Below are 17,882 nucleotides of genomic sequence, written 5' to 3' on the forward strand. Positions count from 1 at the left end.
ATTATTATTTTTAAGTGACTTGATGCTAAGTGGCCCCTGTGACTTAATTTTTCATTTTCAACTAGTTGGTGTACAATCAAGTCAGCTGCTTACATGGACAAAAATGCAATGCACATCTTATTAACAAATATGTGATTTATGTATTCGCTCCTTCTTGATGTGCATTCAGAAGGAATAAAGGATCTTCTTGGGAAAAAAGTGTTTACCACACCTGATAAGTTGCCATTGTTCACCTTCCAGGTAATTGTGTTATTTTGGTCTTCAAGGCCCTGTGGTACTTGGAAGCAATTCCTTAATAGTCAAACAAGGGCACATTGCCAGGTTTCCATTGTCAACGTTGCAGAACTTACTACTGTTTAATACTTTGTAGAAGGAGGAATATTTAAATACAAATCTTGTTTTAGGAAAGTGCTCCATAGAAAGTAAGTTGCGGAAAGTACCAGAGTCATTTCTATCAAAAGATATATTTCAGGATCCGGGATAATTTGCTAAAAATAAAAAATGAGAGAAAATTAAAAGAGAGAGAGAGAGAAAGATCTGTTCAGATTTGTTTCAACAACCAATGGTTTCTACAGGATGTAGAACTTTTCATTAGCCTAGAGAAGGAGAGATCATACTCACACCATATGACTTCCTGGTGGAAGGTGGAAACCCAGCATTCAGATGATCATTTGAAACATCATCTTCCCCTTTTTGAGATTTTAAAAGATACAAAAAAAAAATACACTCATGACCCAGCTATTCCACTTTTTAATATATACCCAAGAAAATTAAAAACATATGTCCACACAAATACCCATATGAATATTAATAGCAGCATGATTCATAATAGCCAAAAAGTGGAAACAACCCACATGTGCGTCAGCTGATGAATGGATTAACAAACGTGATACACTCATACAATGGAATATTATGCAGCATAATAAGGAATGAAGAACTGATTCATGCTATAAACAATGAATGAACCCTGGAAACATTATTCTAAGTGAAACGTCAGACACAAAAGGCCACATATTGTATGATTCCATTTGTATGAGGTGTCCAGGTCAGGCAAATCCATAGAGATGGAAGGTAGATTACGGGTTCCCAGTGGCTGAGAGGACAGGGAGAATGGCGAGTGAGGGCTAATGGATAATGGGACTTTTAGGGTGATGATAAACATTTTAAGAACTAGATGTATGGAAAGTTGCATAACTTTGTGGCTATACTAAAAACGACTAAATTTTACACTTTAAAGGGGTAAATGTTATGGTATATGAATTATATCTCAACAAAGAAATTATTCAAAAAATACTCCTGGTACCAAATGACTGTTAACATAAAAGTGACGTTATCACATAGATGACTCTGAGATATAGCTCCCAAACACCACATACGTTTTTAAAAGGAAAGAAACCAAAAACGAGCCTATTTCAATATGGTGAAAATTTTAATGAACTAAAAAATGTTTGTTTGTGGTTCCTTCCATATACAGAGCCTCATTTCTCAGCCAATTAAAGCAACTAAACCTAAACTGAAATTATACAGATTCACAGGGTCTGCGGTGGGCAAGTCTATGGATGGGGCCTGGTTGTCTCTGCCCTTCCTGTCTCATTTCTGGGATTTTCCTGTCATTTTGTTTGAGTGCCCTTCAGGTACTGAGTGCTTTTATGAAGTTGTGCACTCTTCTTTCTCCATGCCTATGTCTGACTCCACACTGCCTTTGAGAAGAACATCTCTGCTCTCAGCTTAACCAAAGCTTGAAATTTGGGGTCCCATGTTTTAGCTGCTATCAGTTCAGCCCAAAGAATGACAGGCAAAACTTCAGGCAAGCAGAGACATATCCTTGTGCTTAGCAAGAAAAGCAGCACTGAGGAGACAGCTGATAGTGGACTCACTCTTAGTCTTAGCGTGGCATCTGTCCTCTCTGGCAGCATTGGTTGGCCACATCATAGGTTTAAATGGCTGGATATTCAATATCTCACAGGGAGCAATCTCCAGAAGATTTAATTATATGTAAAAGGCCAGGGAACTTTGGCAGTTTAGTGAACATTTCTTTCTTTCTTTCTTTCTTTCTTTCTTTCTTTCTTTCTTTCTTTCTTTCTTTCTTTCTTTCTTTCTTCTTTCTTTCTCTTTCTTTCTTTCTCTCTCTCTTTCTTTCTTTCCTTTTCTTTCTTTCTGATGGAGTCTTGCTCTGTTGCATAGGCTGGAGTGCAGCGGTGTGATCCCAGCTCACTATAACTTCCGCCTCCCAGGTTCAAGCAATTTTCCTGCCTCAGCCTCCTGAGTAGCTGGGATTACAGGCACCCACCACCATACCCAGCTAATTTTTTTTTATTTTTCAGTAGAGACAGGGTTTCACCATGTTGGCCAGGCTGGTCTCGAACTCCTGACCTCAAGCGATCTGCACACCTCGGCCTCCCAAAGTTCTGGGATTATAGATGTGAGCCACTGAGCCCGGCCTAGTGAACATTTCTTATGTTAAACTAAATGCTATTCAATAAGTTTTAGCTTCAAGTGGGCTGAGTTTCACATCATTATGAATGAGAAATTTAAGGGGTAGACTCTATGCTGCCCTCACAATCATCCCTTCATTCCCTCTTCCTTTAAGATGTTTTCTCCTAGGAGGTTACTCAGGCCCTTGCACATGTGGTCTCCTGGCAGCAGATCCATCTCTAACATTTGCAGACGGTGCAAGAGTACAGATGAAGGCCTCCACCCTTCCAACTCATAGTTTGCCCCTTTTATGTTCTTAGCTGCTGCTCAGTCCTGCAACTTGACCCCCATGCACACTCATGTGTATGTGAACATTGCAGCTGCAACCCGGGAGCCTGCAAAGAGTTGCCTTTTGGACTTTCTCAGGTTAGGAGTGCAGTTAACAGCTGTAATGCTGTGACTTGAAGAGTAGCCCACACAGGCTGTGGAAGGGCTAGGGTATTTGGGAGAGAAAGTTCAGAGTTCAAGGTACCCAAAGCAAGGACTAGAAGGGGGTGCCTTGGTTCCAGGTGGGCATGTCTCTTTGGCTTCATGAGTCTCTCTCCTCTTAAAACTAAAGCAGGCACCTCAGGCTAGGATACCATTTGCCTGGGTCCAAGGGAAGAACTGTCTGGAAATCTTATTCCACCAGTCTTTCAGCCAGATCCAGCCATGGAGCTGTGTCTTAACCCTGAGAGGAAGCAGAGCTATGCCTTAAGCCAGCTCCTTAATCTACATCATGTTCTTTGCAACTGGACACATTTTATTAATATATGTATCCATACTAAATAGGAAAGAGGACCCTGGCTAATTCTCTTGTTAGAGTAAGACAAGAAGTCCATGAGATGTGGGGAAACCAGGCCAAGGTTTGGGTCCAAAAGAGACCTCCTTCAAACACATACACACCCGTTTTTCCACATGTGAGTAATTACTAAACTCTCTTTGGCCCTCACCAAGACAACCAGCAGGACTCAGGAGTTTAATGAATTGTTCTCACTTCCACGGAGCAGTAAAATTGAGTTTTTATTTATTAGAAACTTAAAATGTTTTTTAATTCTCTGGGAGTAATTTAGAAATTGGTGTGAAGTGTAATTGATTTTTATAAACATGCATATTGTAGATTTTTCATTAATAAGCATTTGCATTGTAATTTGTTTGTGCATGAATGCCCTGGACTTTCCAGATGCTAATGAACAAAGTGCTAGAGTGTGCTTTCTACAAAGCGAAATTCATTATTTTCATTTTTATTTTTAACTCTTTTCTCAAAGTGAGAACAAGAGAAAGCTATTGGAAAGATAAGTTCTAGAAAGAAAGGTGAACTCAGCTCTTTTTGATAATTATGTTTTTCCTCTCAATCTTGTTTAGCAAAAGCTGAAGAACTTGTCTGTCACACTCCTGATACTTTCTCTAATTAGTCCTGGCTTCATATATATGTGTATATATACATATATGAAATACTCTTTCATGTATATATGAAAAGACTATTTAGAATGATTATTTGTACTGCATATAATTAAGTAGGGCTGTGTCCTGGTCTATAATCACTAGAGACACCCTTCTGAGAAAATACTCCTGACTTAACCACACAATTTATTCTACATAGTAGTGCCTTCAGGGATACACCCTTCTGGAGTACATTAGTTTTCTCAGACACACCAGAAATGATTACCAAGGGAGGAACCTCTTCCGATAAGCCCTCTTTTCATTTCTTTGATATGTGTGCATTGATCCCTAAGTCCTCATCTGGACTGCTACCTTAATTTGCAGATCCCAAGTGAAAACACACACACAAAAAACCCTCAAAGTCCCTTCAAAAAGCAGGGGTGGTGGTGGGGGGAGGCGTGGAAGATTTCCCTTCTTTCTCTTTTGGCCTGTCATGGGGTCTCTTACTTGCTATTTAATTTCATGCTCTCTTTGATACAGGGGTATTCACAGGGTGAGTGCAGATGGTCTCAGGTAGCTCAGGCCTGCCCAGCCACTTGGTGCATGGGGTGTGTGCACCCAGCTTCCACGCCCCCTGCAGGCCCAGGCCCCTGCCTGCCCAAATGGCTGTAGTCACTGGAAGCGGGTTAGGGAGCAGAGAGTGGAGGGGTGGGAGATAATGAGAGTGTATAAGGAAGCTCCTCACCCCCGTTCCATTGTCCTTCTGGACTTCACCTACAAAACACAAACTCCAAGATGAAATTGTTACGCATTTTAAGGGGCTTCACCCATGAAAGATGGGCAACTCTCCTGTTATAAAAGAAGTCCACAGAAGGCTCCATAACTTCTGTGCCAGGTCAATAGTGCTCTGATTTCCTTTCTTTCTGCCCCCAGTGATTATCTAGGGACTACAGATGGGGTCAGCAGCATGCCCAGTCACCTGCATTGCCTAATGAATGGCTGACTGCCTCAGCATCCCCTGGGCAGAGGTGAGGAGGACTTGTTTACAGCCTGATACGGTTAGACTTTGTGTCCCCACCCAAATCTCATCTTGAATTGTAATCCCCACGTGTTGAGAGAAGGAAGTGATTGGATTATGGGGGTAGTATCCCCCATGCTGTTCTCATGATAGTGAGTGAATTCTCACGAGATCTGGTGGTTTTATAAATGATAGTTTTTCCTGCACTCTCACATGCTCTCTGTTGCCTACCACCATGTAAGACAGGCTTGTTTCCCCTACTGCCATGATTGTCAGTTTCCTGAGGCCTTCCCAGCCATGCAGAATTGTGGGTCAATTAAACCTTTCTCCTTTATAAGCTACCCAGTCTCTGGCAGTTCTCTATAGCAGTGTGAAAACAGACTAATACACAGCTTAATTCTGGATTTATCTTAGCCTTCATTCCTCAAGAAGTCCAGGCATGGTGGCTCATGCCTGTAATCCCAGCACTTTGGGATTGATCCCTTGAGGCCAGGAGTTTGAGAACAACCTAATGAGACTTCATCTCTACTGAAACCAAAAATTTAAAAAAATTAATGAAATGTGAAGCTCCCACTCCATAGTTTAATGACACATGCACTATTATGTGGTTTTACTTTTCTCATGGAAAAGCTATACATTACAGAAAATGCAAAACATCGAGAACAGAAGAAAACAAATCACCAGAATTGCCATCTTACTGTCCAGAAATAATTACTTAGCATTTTAGCGTATGTATTTTGGTCTTTTTACATATACGGCTATGGTGCATATGTTATTGAGATATTGTAAATATTGCTTTAAAACACACTTTCATTCACTCAATAATACACCATGAATATCTTCCATATATTATTATTAATCTAAAACATTATATGAAAACTTTTGGGTGCATACCACTCACCTGGGAGCATGTGGGAAATAAAGATTCTGAAGTCTCTCACTCGCAGAGATTCTCATTCATAATCTCAGATGATGACTCATAAATCTGATATCTGCCTTTTGAAGAAGCACCCCAGAAGATTCTGATGGAGGTGATTCTCAGAGCTTGCTCTGACAAACACTGATCTACAATATGATTTTAAAATGCTGCACTGTGTTCCATCATATAGGTGTGCCATAATTTATTGAACCAGTTTCATATTGTTCATTTGACATTAGTTTCTAAATTTTCACGTGCATGAATAATTCTTCAAATAAATCTTTCTGAACATCTCTAATTATTTCCTTAGGAAAATTCTGCAAAGTGGAATTACTGGGTCAAAGGGAATGTAAACCTGAGCAAAGTAGATGGTAGTGTGAATGAACAAGCAAATCAGTAAGCTGTAAAACACTACACTAATATGATAGAACAGCTGCCATTTATTGAGGGACTTTTGTAAACCCGGCCAGGGGTTCTTAAATTTTCTTGTGAATCAGAATCACCTGGATAGCTTGTTAAAACCAGGTTGCTGCTACCTTCTCTCCATCCCAGTTTAATTCATTAGGTTTGTGATGGGACTGGGAATTTGCAATTCTAAGAAGTTTCCAGGTGATGCAGATACTGGTCCTGGGCCAGGCCACACTTTGGACACCGCTAGACACTATTCTAGGTGTCTTATTAAACTTCACAGCAGTCTTTTACAGTTGATGATTGAGATGCAGAGAGGGTCTGAGGTTATGAAGCTAATGCTGGCAGAGCTGGGATTTGATTCAAAATTTGATGATTCAAAAGCTGATGGTTTTCCCACCAGGCAACCTGGTTTCTTCATTTTACTGCCCTCAAATAAAATATTTTAGATGTCTTCCTAACAAGCACTGAAGGTTTCAGTGTCAGCGCCACCCCTCCCCCACTCCAATCTATTAGGGATACATAAGGGAGGAGAGAGGTTAGGAAGTGTTTGGCTGAGAAATTCCTCAGGGGAAACTGGTTGGATGAGTTACACTCCACCATTCACATCAATATGAAGGGTTGCCTCCCTGCCCTGCTGTGGCCTCAATGACATGTGGACATCAAGAGAATAATTTCTCATCTCTTACTGCAACCACATAATAATCCTTCCTTGGAAGAGAGATCTGTCTTCTCCAAAAACCACCTCCAACCTTCTCCACACAATGGCTTAAATAACCTGTTTGTTCAGGCAGCTCAGAAAACAAATTTCATCAGTGCAGAAAACAAAGCACTCCTATCAAACTGGTTGGTTAATGATACCCAGCACAGCAAACACCCAGCGGATTGGCAGAACGTGAGCCAGGTTGGCTTCTAACAGACCCAGCTTAAGACGCCCAGAATCACCAAGTGAATCAGACACATTTCATAACTAAAGACACCTGAAGACCTAATTATGCAAATTTTACCTGTTTGTTAGCTTGGGATCTGGCCGTCCTGCTGTCTTTCCGTGTGTTGATGGTTGTGTGTGAAGATTATTTGTGCATCATTTAGTCTGCATTTATTCATCTTGTGAGCTGAGGATTCTGCTAAGCACCCTACAAGGAGAAAAGGAATATTGTCTGTTTAAAACGTGTTTTGTGTGGCTTCTTGGATAGTGTCCCTGGATGTGGGTACCTGAGAACAATCCATCCTTACTGTTCCATTTCCTAATGGAAAATGCACTACTTCCATCCATGTGAAATATAAATTTAGTCTGGGATGCTTTATCATGTAAGACAAGGCAGGCTATGCATTCCAAGAGATATTTTGTCTAGAGATGATAAGGAGCATTGCACGGTCTTTGGCTTTATTATTTTCAACAACCCCCTAACTGGATAAGGAAAGGTTTTAGGTCAACAAGTCTTGGGAAGTCTGCAGAGGAACTAGCATTTATAATCTGAGTTGCTCCAGCTGCCAGAAGTAGTGTCAATAATTGACTGTTTCGTGGCTGAAGGACTATAGTAGTTATAATTGTCTGACATAAGAAATATTCAGTGACATAAGGCATTTTGTATAATGAAAAGAATTAACATTCCTACTGGATTGTTGTCTTTCAGGAATGCATTCAAGACATTTCTGTATTAGGTAAGAAATTTGATTAAGAGCCTCTCTCTCTCATATGAATGGTCTTTTGTTTTTTGTTTTCTTTTTTTTCTTCTTCTTTTCTTTTTTGAGACATTGCTCTGTCACTTAGGCTGGAATGCAGTAGCGTGATCTCGGCTCACTGCAACCTCTGCCTCCCGGGTTCAAGTGATTCTTGTGCCTCAGCCTCCCGAGTAGCTGGGATTACAGGTGCACACCACGAAGTCCAGTTAGTTTTTGTATTTTTAGTAGATACTGGGTTTTGCCATGTTGGCCAGGCTGGTCTCAAACTCCTGACCCCAAGTGATCCACCCACCTTGGCCTCTCAAAGTGTTGGGATTACAGGCGTCAACCACCACACCTGGCCATGAATCATCTTAAAGGAGGAGTTAAAGGGGGTGCACGAGGAACAAGAATCACAACTCCAAGGGAGTTTCAGGGTAGGACAGGGGAGAGAGGCTTCAGGTGTGTCAGGAATATATAATCTGTAAAACCACAGCATCTTCCTTCTTACAAACAATGCTTTCAGTTTTTGCACTGCATTTAGTGTCTTTCACTGCAGAACTTTTCCCCAAACCCAGCAATCCACAAATTACCCATTTGTGGAATTTGTTGAAATCTTAGTATGTAGTTGAACCTTAGCAAACTGGAATCCAATTAGCTAGAATCATTGTAAAAATTCTATTTTTTAAGAAAATATGAGAAAATTACCTAAAACAAACACACATTACTGACTTAGTATAAAAAAAAAAACTTTTTTTTCAGGATATAGTACACTTCTAATAGAAATTCAGCTTAATATATTTTTAGATTATGGTCATTGATAGCTATAACGATTCCATAAGAAATTCTTTCATCAAAAGAAAATCTCTTTGCTATTCTACTAAGAAAATGAGTACTAATAGATTTCAGATATATTCTTAGTAATAAAGACGAAAACAAAAGGAGCTTTCTATTTACCACTGATATAGCCACCAAGTATAATTAGCCAGTGTACTCTAGTTACCTATGGTATATGAAAAATTCAACCTATCGATCAGTAATCATACCATGAATACCAAGTACTGTTGGCAAAATTAATATTATATAGATCAGAAAATATAGCCCTAACATTCCCAGATACTAGTGTTAAGTAATCATTAGTGTTTTAAAGCTTTACATTGCACTACATATGTATAAGGAGGTGTGAGCCAAATGTCTCTGGGAATGTCACAATCATATTTCCAGAGTCAAACTTATTTGAATATGGAGGCAGTGAGGAGTCATGTGTAATACATCTGGGCTCCTACATCTGGGTTCAGAGTCTCTGGGCTCCTCTGCTTTCATGGCTCCCCAGATACATGCCCTCGGGCAAATCATTTCCCTCTGTTCTCCGCAAAATGGGCAGGGCAAGCATCAAGGTTGCAGAGGTGTGAAGATTTAGGGAGATAACGTGAATGAGATGCTTTTCACAAAGCCTGGCACTGAGGAAGCACCAAATTAAGCCTTAGCTATGATTATTAAATTTCCATTTGATTATTCATGCTGTGAATGTATAGATCTGTGTATTTTTTAATTTAAAGGGAAACTGACCATTTGTAGTAAATGTCTGCATAGTAACATGTAGTTTAGCAATAAATACTTAAGAATCAGACTAACAAAAAATATTTGGTATTAACGCAAAGTTTTATATAGCTATTTATTTACTTATATATTTATGAGGCAGGATCTTGCTCTGTCACTCTGGCTGGAGTAGCAAGTGCCACTACATATGGCTAATTTTAAATTTTAAAATTAATTAAATTTAAAGCAAGTGCCACTATATGTGGCTAATTTTTCATCTTTTTTTTTTTTTTTTTTTTTTAGAGACAGGGTCTCACTATGTTGCCCAGGCTAGCCTTGAACTCATGGTCTCAAGTAATCCTTCTGTCTTGGGCTTCCAAAGTCCTGGGATTATAGACATGAGCCAAACCTGGCCAGCTTTATAATTTTTAAAATGAAGTATATAAAGACCTAAACGAATTTTTTCAAAAGGCTCAACAATCTTTCAAACATACAGAGTTGATTAAAAACACTCATTTTAAATAAGAATAAAAAGTTATCTATCTATATGCAAGGTAGAAAACTGAAACCATACGAACAGATAGTAACTGAGCAGTAAAGGTCTTCCTTGACCTTTATAAAACTTCCCCTTTCTCCCACAAGTATTTGTATATCTTTCTAGAATTTTTTAATGTATCTACAAGCATAAAAATCTGTGTGTATTTATTCACAAATGGAATCACGATATCCACTATTTTTCATCTGGATATTTTCAACTTGAAAGTATATCTTAAAGATACTCCCATACCTTTAAAAGATGCATGGTATTCTATCACATAGATATTTCATAATTCATGAAACTTGATAAAAATTCCTAAATGATGATGTTAGAGTTCCAGTTTTTTTCTTCTCACAACGAAAACTGGAAAATGTACCTTTGTACCTATATGTGTGTTTTTGTAGGTAAATAAGGATAAATTCCCAGCAGTGAAGATTTAGCAGAACATGTTAATGACACTTAAAAAACAAAGTTAAAATACACATTTAATGAGATTACTCAGGGCAGATTGTTAAGTTTGTGGATCACCCAGGTCCTCTCCTTTCCTCCTTACTAGACATCATATCTCGCTAGAGATTAACTTGGGGCATATAGTTTTGAAGCCAAGAGCTTAGGACATTGGACCCCCACCATTTACTAGCAAGACAAAGTAGTTACATTCTCTAAGCCTAGTCCTGCCTGTTGGGGTTATTGTGAGAATCAAGTGAGATGTTGAAAATCAGCATTGAACACAGCATTATTTAGCACTGGTGTTTTAGTCCATTCTGCTATAACAAAATACCAAAACTGGGCGGCTTGTAGACAATAGAGATCTATTTCTCACAGTTCTGGAGACTGAGAAGTCCAAGATCAAGGTGATGGCAGATTCAGTGTCTGATGAGGGCTCACTTCCTCACAGACAGCACTTTCTTACCGGCAGGAGGTGCCAGGGGTTTCTCTAGGCCTTTTTTGCAAGAGCACTAGTCCCATTCCTGTGGGCTCTGCCCTCACGTCCTAATCACCTCCCAAACGCCCTGTTGCCTAATCACCTTGGGGATTATGATTTCAATATATAAATTTTGGAGGGACAAAAACCTTCAGTTCATTGCAACTGCTAACCCCTCAATAAATGTAGCAACAAATAGTTAATAATTCCTTATTAATATTTTCTAATTAATCTAGTGATGATTATTCTTAAGGAACACTAGACCAGGATTTTCCAAATTTCCAATTTTTTTTCATATCGACCTAAGCAGTGTTAGTTATCCATTTATCATTTACTTGCTATATATTCCCTCCTATGCTTAAAGACTATCATTAATTTTTTTCTTGAATTTATCTACAGATTTCAAGTATCTTCACATTTTCTCCCAGAACTATTTCTCAAACAGGGATGTCAGTTTTATTACCCTGCTTCAGGCCTTTACACAGTCTGGCGAAAGACTGGGCACCTAGTCTACAAGAAACCTGGTCGGTCTAGAGATGGATATAGAGGGAAAAAAAATCAAATTCTTTTTTTAAAAAACATTGAATTGTTCACTGAGTAGTAACAGGCAAAAACCGTGATTGCAAGAATATCTGTGAAGGTTACCATGTTTGCAAAGCCATTTTGAATAACTGTTTGGGGCTCTGCTCTCAAACCCTGGCAGTGGAAAGCAGAGGCCTGGTGAGCCAGGCTCCTCTGCAGCCCCACACCAGGCTCTGCCCATCAGGTACTCCATATCAGAAGAGGGAACTGAAAAGTAGGAACCATACGGAGTCCTTTATTTATATTTTTTACTTGGGAGGTGACAGTGACAACTGGAGCTTCTGGCAGCAGGGGCAGAGGTTCTGGTGTTTGTTTTCCAGTGTCAGCCTAGACTTTGGCTGCCTCTGCCCAGTGGCTGTGCAGTGTCAGGGGAAGCGGCCATGGAGACCTCTGGGCTGTGCTCCTGGGTGCATGGCCTCCAAGGCTGGCTCTCTGGCTTTCTTGCAACAGTTCTGAATGCTGCTCCATTCCTTTGCTGCTTAAAAAGGTTGAATGAGTTTGGCTCCTTATAACTGTGTGCCCCAAACCCTAATTTCCTCAACCCCCACACTCCTCCCATTTCCTCATTTCAGTGCATGGTAACTATGTCCTAAGCCAGTTGCTTGGATCCATCCATGACTTTCCTCTTTCTCTCCATTTCTCTCAATAGCAGCATTAATTATTTTTAGAGACAGGGTCTTGCTCTGTTGCCCAGGCTGTAGTGCAATGCCGAGATCATGGCTCATTGCAGCCTTGACCTCCTGGGCTCAGGGATCCTTCCCGTCTCAGCCTCCCAAGTAAATACAGGCACATGTCACCACACCCGGCTCATTTTTAAAACTTTTTAATAGAGATGGGGTCTCACTATGTTGCCCAGGCTAGTCTTGAACTCTTGGCCTCAATTAATTCTCCTGCCTCAGCCTCCCAATGTGTTGGAATTACAGGCATAAGCCACTGTGCCCAGCCTTGTCTTTCTCCAGAGGCTGTCACCCCCATAGCCTATTGTTACCCAGGTACTAGAGTGATCTTTCAAAAAGTAAATCAGATTATGCTGCTCCTTTTCTTAGAACCCTCCTCACTCTGATTAAAGAATTCCACTGTGGCCTCCAAGACCCTAAAGGGGCTGCTCCCTTGTTATTTGTCTCTAACTTTATCAAGCACCCGCTTCCTTCTGCACTCACTGCTCTCCACACACACTGGCCCCAGGTTTACAACCTTCTCCCAGGCAGCTCCCACACACTACCCCTTTGCTAGTCTCAGAACACCCCCAGCATGCCACCGTCTCAAGGCCTTCTTGTTGGATCTCCTGTGCCCGGAGCTTCCTCCCTCCAAGACACACACTCCCCACCATTTCTGCAGTACCTAACTGCCTTATTTCTTCAAATGCCTTTCCCTAAATCTCCCCAGGTCACCACACGCAGCTCTCTTACTCTGCTCTGTTTTTTTCCACATCCTTTCTATTTTTAAATTTTCTTTCTTTTTTTTTTTTCAATCTCCAATGTGACAGTATCCATAGCATTTCTTATCCTTCAAAATATATATCAATTTGCTTATTTCCCAATTGTCTGTCTCTCTCCCTATTAGAATATAAGCTTCATGAAGGCAGGGACTATCTGATTCCTGCTATACCCTTAGGGTCTAGAATGTTGCCTACCTCAGCACCCCAACAAGCAGCTGGGACTATAGGCCATCACCACCATGCCCAGCTAATTTTTGTATTTTTTGTAGAGACGGGGGTTTTGCCACGTTGCCCAGGCTGGTCTCGAACTCCTGGGCTCAAGCGATCTGCCTGTCTCAGCCTCCCAAAGTGCTGGGATTACAGACGTGAGCCACCACATCTGGCCCGAGTTTGTGTTTTTAGCCTAATTTCTGTGTACGATGTTTTATTCAATGTAAAAATGTAGCCTAAATTCTGTGTACAATGTTTATGATATTATAGTGCACTTTTTAGTTTTAAAATAATGTGCTATAGCCATATATAGGCTATGCGAATTTGAGGTTGTTTCTACATGTATCTCAAAATTATGAGGTTGCATGCTGCCATGCCATTCATTGGTCAGGTGCCAATCACTAATGGTAAGGAGCTGGGGATTGCACCACAGTCAATAGTCAGAGGCTACACAGCTTTTTGTTGTTGTTGTTAAAATAAAAATGAAAACGAAAGACAAGGTGAGTGAGTATATAGCTAGAATTTTTATTTCTCTCTACCTCCAATTTGTCAAGACTTTGGGTTGTAGCATTCCAGTTTATTGGAAACAACCTTGGTTTCAATTATGTTTACCCAAAGCCAAATTCAAGTCAGTTTTCAGGATGTTTGATTTTTCTCCTGTTGATTGGGTTAATTTTATGTTTTCTGCATAGTTGTTTTGTGAAAAAAAAAATTGTGTAGGAGCTATAACTATCATATAACTATCAAATGTCTTCATTGTAATGTTTTTCATCCACTGTGTGACTTGAAACAAGCCCTATGACCACTCTGTTTCACTTAGACAACCTGTGAAATGAGGATAATATCTGACATGTATCCTCTTTCAGAAATTCTCCGAAAGCATACTTTATGCTCACAGAGGAAAAATGACACATTGCATTTAAAGCCTTATTAATCCTCTCATCTGAGGATAATTTTCATGTTTCCATATGCCTCAGTAGGTAGCCTAAGATTATGGGAAAAAAGGAAATGTTGAACTATTTTGTGTACAATTTCTAGGAAGGAAGTGCATTTTTAAAAAAATATTTATTTATTTATTTTTAGACAGGTCTTACTCTGTCGCCCAGCCTGGAGTCTAGTGGTGGGATCTCGGCTCACTGCAACCTCTGCCTCCCGGGTTCAAGCAGTTCTCCTGCCTCGGCCTCCCGAGTAGCTGGGACTACAGGCGGTGTGCCACTATGCCTGGCTAATATTTGTATTTTTAGTAGAGACGGGGTTTTGCCACATTGGCCAGGCTGGTCTCAAACTCCTCAACTCAAGTGATCCACCCGCTTCAGCCTAGGAAGTGCATTCTTCTCTTGACTTTTCTCTTTATGTGCTGAACACAGTAGACCATTTCACTGGGGCCACCTGGTACCACGAGGTGACATATGGACAAAGACAGTGGCCTGACTGAAGGTTTCTCAGGACCAGATGGGTAGGAATCTGCCCACTTTCCCTGGACTGCTTTCTTCAGGTCATCTTTCATGTGAGAGAAAAGTAGATTTCTTTTTTTTTTTTTTGAGACAGAGTCTTGCTCTATTGCCCAGGCTGGCGGGCAGTGGCATGATCTCAGCTCACTGCAACTCCCACCTCCCAGGGTTCAAATTACTCTCCTGCTTCAGCCTCCTGAGTAGCTGGGATTACAGGCGTGTGCCACCATGCCCCGCAACATTTTTGTGTTTTTAAAAGAGATGGGGTTTCACCATGTTGGCCAGGCTGGTCTCGAATTTCTGGCTTCAAGTGCCCACCTCAGCCTCTCAAAGTGCTGGGATTCTAGGTGTGAGCCACTGTGCCCAGCTTGAGAGAGAAGTAGATTTCTTTTTTGTGTAAGCTGCAGTCATTTTGGATTTTCTATCATGGGCAGCCAAACCTAACCTTCACTAATGCACACCTGTGATTTGAAAGTGTTTGGGTGCTCTTAGAAGCCACCATTTATGTCTTCTCGTTTTACTTCTTCAATAATCCTATAAAGCGCAAGGAATAAGAATTGTCATTCCTGCCAGGCGCGGTGGCTCACGCCTGTAATCCCAGCACTTTGGGAGGCCGAGGCGGGCGGATCACGAGGTTAGGAGTTTGAGACCAGCCTGGCCAGCATGGTGAAACACCATTTCTACTAAAAATACAAAAAATTAGCCGGGCATGGTGGCGCATGCCTGTAGTCCCAGCTACTCGGGAGGCTGAGGCAGGAGTATTGCTTGAACCCAGGAGGCAGAGGTTGCAGTGAGCCAAGATCGCGCCATTGTACTCCAGCCTGGGTGACAGAGAGAGATTCCGTCTGACAAAAAAAAAAAAAAAAAAGAATTGTCATTCCCATTCTCCAGTCAAAGAAACTGACCTTGTAAGATGTCGAGTGACTTGCATGTGGTCAATTAGCAAGTAGAGAAGCTGGAACAAATAGAGGCGTATTATCTCTTTAAAACAAATCGCACATATGTTTACACTCAAACATGGTGCACAGGCTTTGGAGTAAGATAGACCTGACTTCACATTTTTGTGTCTCATTCCTGTAGCTTTAAGCAAATTACCTACTTTTTCTGATCTTCATTTCCTTATCTGCAAGATGGTAAACAACATCTCTAGCGATTAAGAATTCCAAATGAGATAATGTTGGTGGTCCTGCTCCAGGGTGTGGTATATAGTAGATACTTAGTAAATAGAGCTCTATTGTCAGCAGAGGCTTATCCTTCTAAAGATTATTTATACTGTGACACAAAAAGGGTAAAAAAAAAAAAAAGGAAGAAAAAAAGAAAAAACATTATTCAAATATGGAAGTAAAATGGAGTGTAAACGAGAACCTAGAAAGGATGTTTCAGCTTGAAGTTCTGCGTCCATAAGGAATTTGAAATATTTTGATAACTTTCTGGTTTTAAAGACCAGATTAGGCTGGGCATGGTAGCTCACACCTTTAATCCCAGCACTGTATGAGGCTGAGCAAGGCAGGTTGATTGCTTGAGTCCAGGAGTTTGAGACCACGCTGGACAGCATGGCAAAACCCCATCTCTACCCAAAGACAAAATCAAAAATTAGCCAGGTGTGGGGACGTGTACCTGTAGTTGCAGCTACTTGGGAGGCTGTGGTGGGAGGATCCCTTGAACCCAGGAGGCCACGGCAGCAGTGAGCTGTGATGACTCCACTGCACTCCAGCCTGGGTGACAGAGTCATACCCCGTGTCCAAAACAAAAGAAGAGTGAGAATAAGAATAATAAGAAGAAAAAGACCAAATTAGTGGGCCTGGATGAACATGTTTTTCGAACCCCTGGAACATCCTAAACGTATTTCTTTCTATCTGTATTTGCCATTAAATGTCACAGAAAAATATTCTTTGCTTTTAAGCCCCTCATGAAGCTCAAGAAGACGAGAAAGTAGCCATTCCAAAGAAATTTTATTTCATTTATTTTATTCTATTTATTTATTTATTTTTCACATGGAGTCTCCCTCTGTTACCCAGGCTGGAGTGCAGTGGTGCACACGCCTCACACTGCGACACAGCGGGAGAACCCAGAGCGACAGCTGTTGGAATGACTGCACTCTTCCTGCTCAAGTCTGACCTTTCCAAGGTAGGATTTGATTACAACTAGCAATATGGAATTACAAGCAGGGAGAGGTGCCGAGACCACAAGACATCAGGAGACTAAAATAGCAAGGTGGTGAGGCAATCTGCCTTTTATTCCCCTTTCAAGCTATGAGAAGTAGGCAAATGATGCGGCTGAACAATGCCTCCTTGACTTCAGGGTATAAAAACTACTTTCATAAGCTTCAAGTCAGGGTAAGTGGGGAAAATGACAATAAAAGTAAATTTAAAAAACCACATTTAAACCCAGTCAACTTAGGATATTTTGTAGTACAAGCGCCAATCTATATGGTTCCTCTGAGATGCCCACATCGCAGGAAGCCTCAAATTTAACTACCAGAAATATTCTGAGAAAATAAAATAAGAAATTCTAAGCTTATAAATGCTTTTGTATGTGCTATTTTAGGTAGTTTTCAGTATGAGTCATTTATCTCCTCCCACAACTGAACTTCAATCATGTTTCAGCTTATTCTAATTAGTTTCTCATTATCTTTTAAATTATTATTTATTTCTGCATGTATTCCTTCCTCAATTTTTAAAAATGTATTATTAAATTTATTGTTGGTAACTCTTTTTCTCAGAAACTCTAAGTTTCAAGAATTTCTCTTATTGTTATTATTATGTTTTGAGACAGAGTCTTGCTCTGTCACCCATGCTGCAGTGCAGTGGTGCAATCTTGGCTCACTGCAACCTCCATGTCCCCAGTTCAAGCGATTCTCATGCCTCAGCCTCTCGAATAGCTGAGATTACAGGTGTGTGCCAACACACCCAGCTAATTTTTCTATTTTTAGTAGAGACACGGTTTTGAACTCCTGGCCTCAAGTAATCCACCCACCTTGGCCTCCCAAAGTGCTGGGATTACAGGCATGAGCCACTGTGCCTGGCCAAGAGTTTCCTATATGATGCAGTCATGCTCTGAAAAGGATAAGCAAAAATCTAATATGCAATATACAATGCAATAATAATATATGCATGTATATGTATATTTTATAACTACAAAGACTTTCACATATATTATCTCATTTAATCCTGAACACACAATAGCATCCAACCCTCCTCCTCTTCCTCCTGAGCAAAGTGTTAAATGTTCCCTATGCAATGTCTCTAGAGATGAAAGAGTCAGGAGAGAAAGACATTAAGGAATATATTTGGATATATTAGGGGACCATGAAAGGTAGTTGAACCAACACTGCATACCCTAGGCATGAGCA

General features: G+C 40.6%; 1 long non-coding RNA gene across 1 annotated transcript in view; it reads right to left on the minus strand.

Moving 5' to 3' along the window:
- Positions 1 to 623: 623 nt before the first annotated feature.
- LOC103783160 (uncharacterized) overlaps positions 624 to 17,882 on the minus strand; it is a 90,814-nt gene continuing 73,555 nt past the window's right edge. Inside the window, exons 6-7 of the long non-coding RNA XR_004672186.3 lie at positions 7,190 to 7,318; positions 624 to 689 (exon numbers count right to left, since the gene is read on the minus strand). This is a non-coding gene — a long non-coding RNA (uncharacterized LOC103783160). The remainder of the gene's footprint in view (positions 690 to 7,189; positions 7,319 to 17,882) is intronic.

The sequence above is a fragment of the Pan paniscus genome, chromosome 5 (assembly GCF_029289425.2).
Source record: "Pan paniscus chromosome 5, NHGRI_mPanPan1-v2.0_pri, whole genome shotgun sequence".
Classification (NCBI taxonomy): domain Eukaryota; kingdom Metazoa; phylum Chordata; class Mammalia; order Primates; family Hominidae; genus Pan; species Pan paniscus.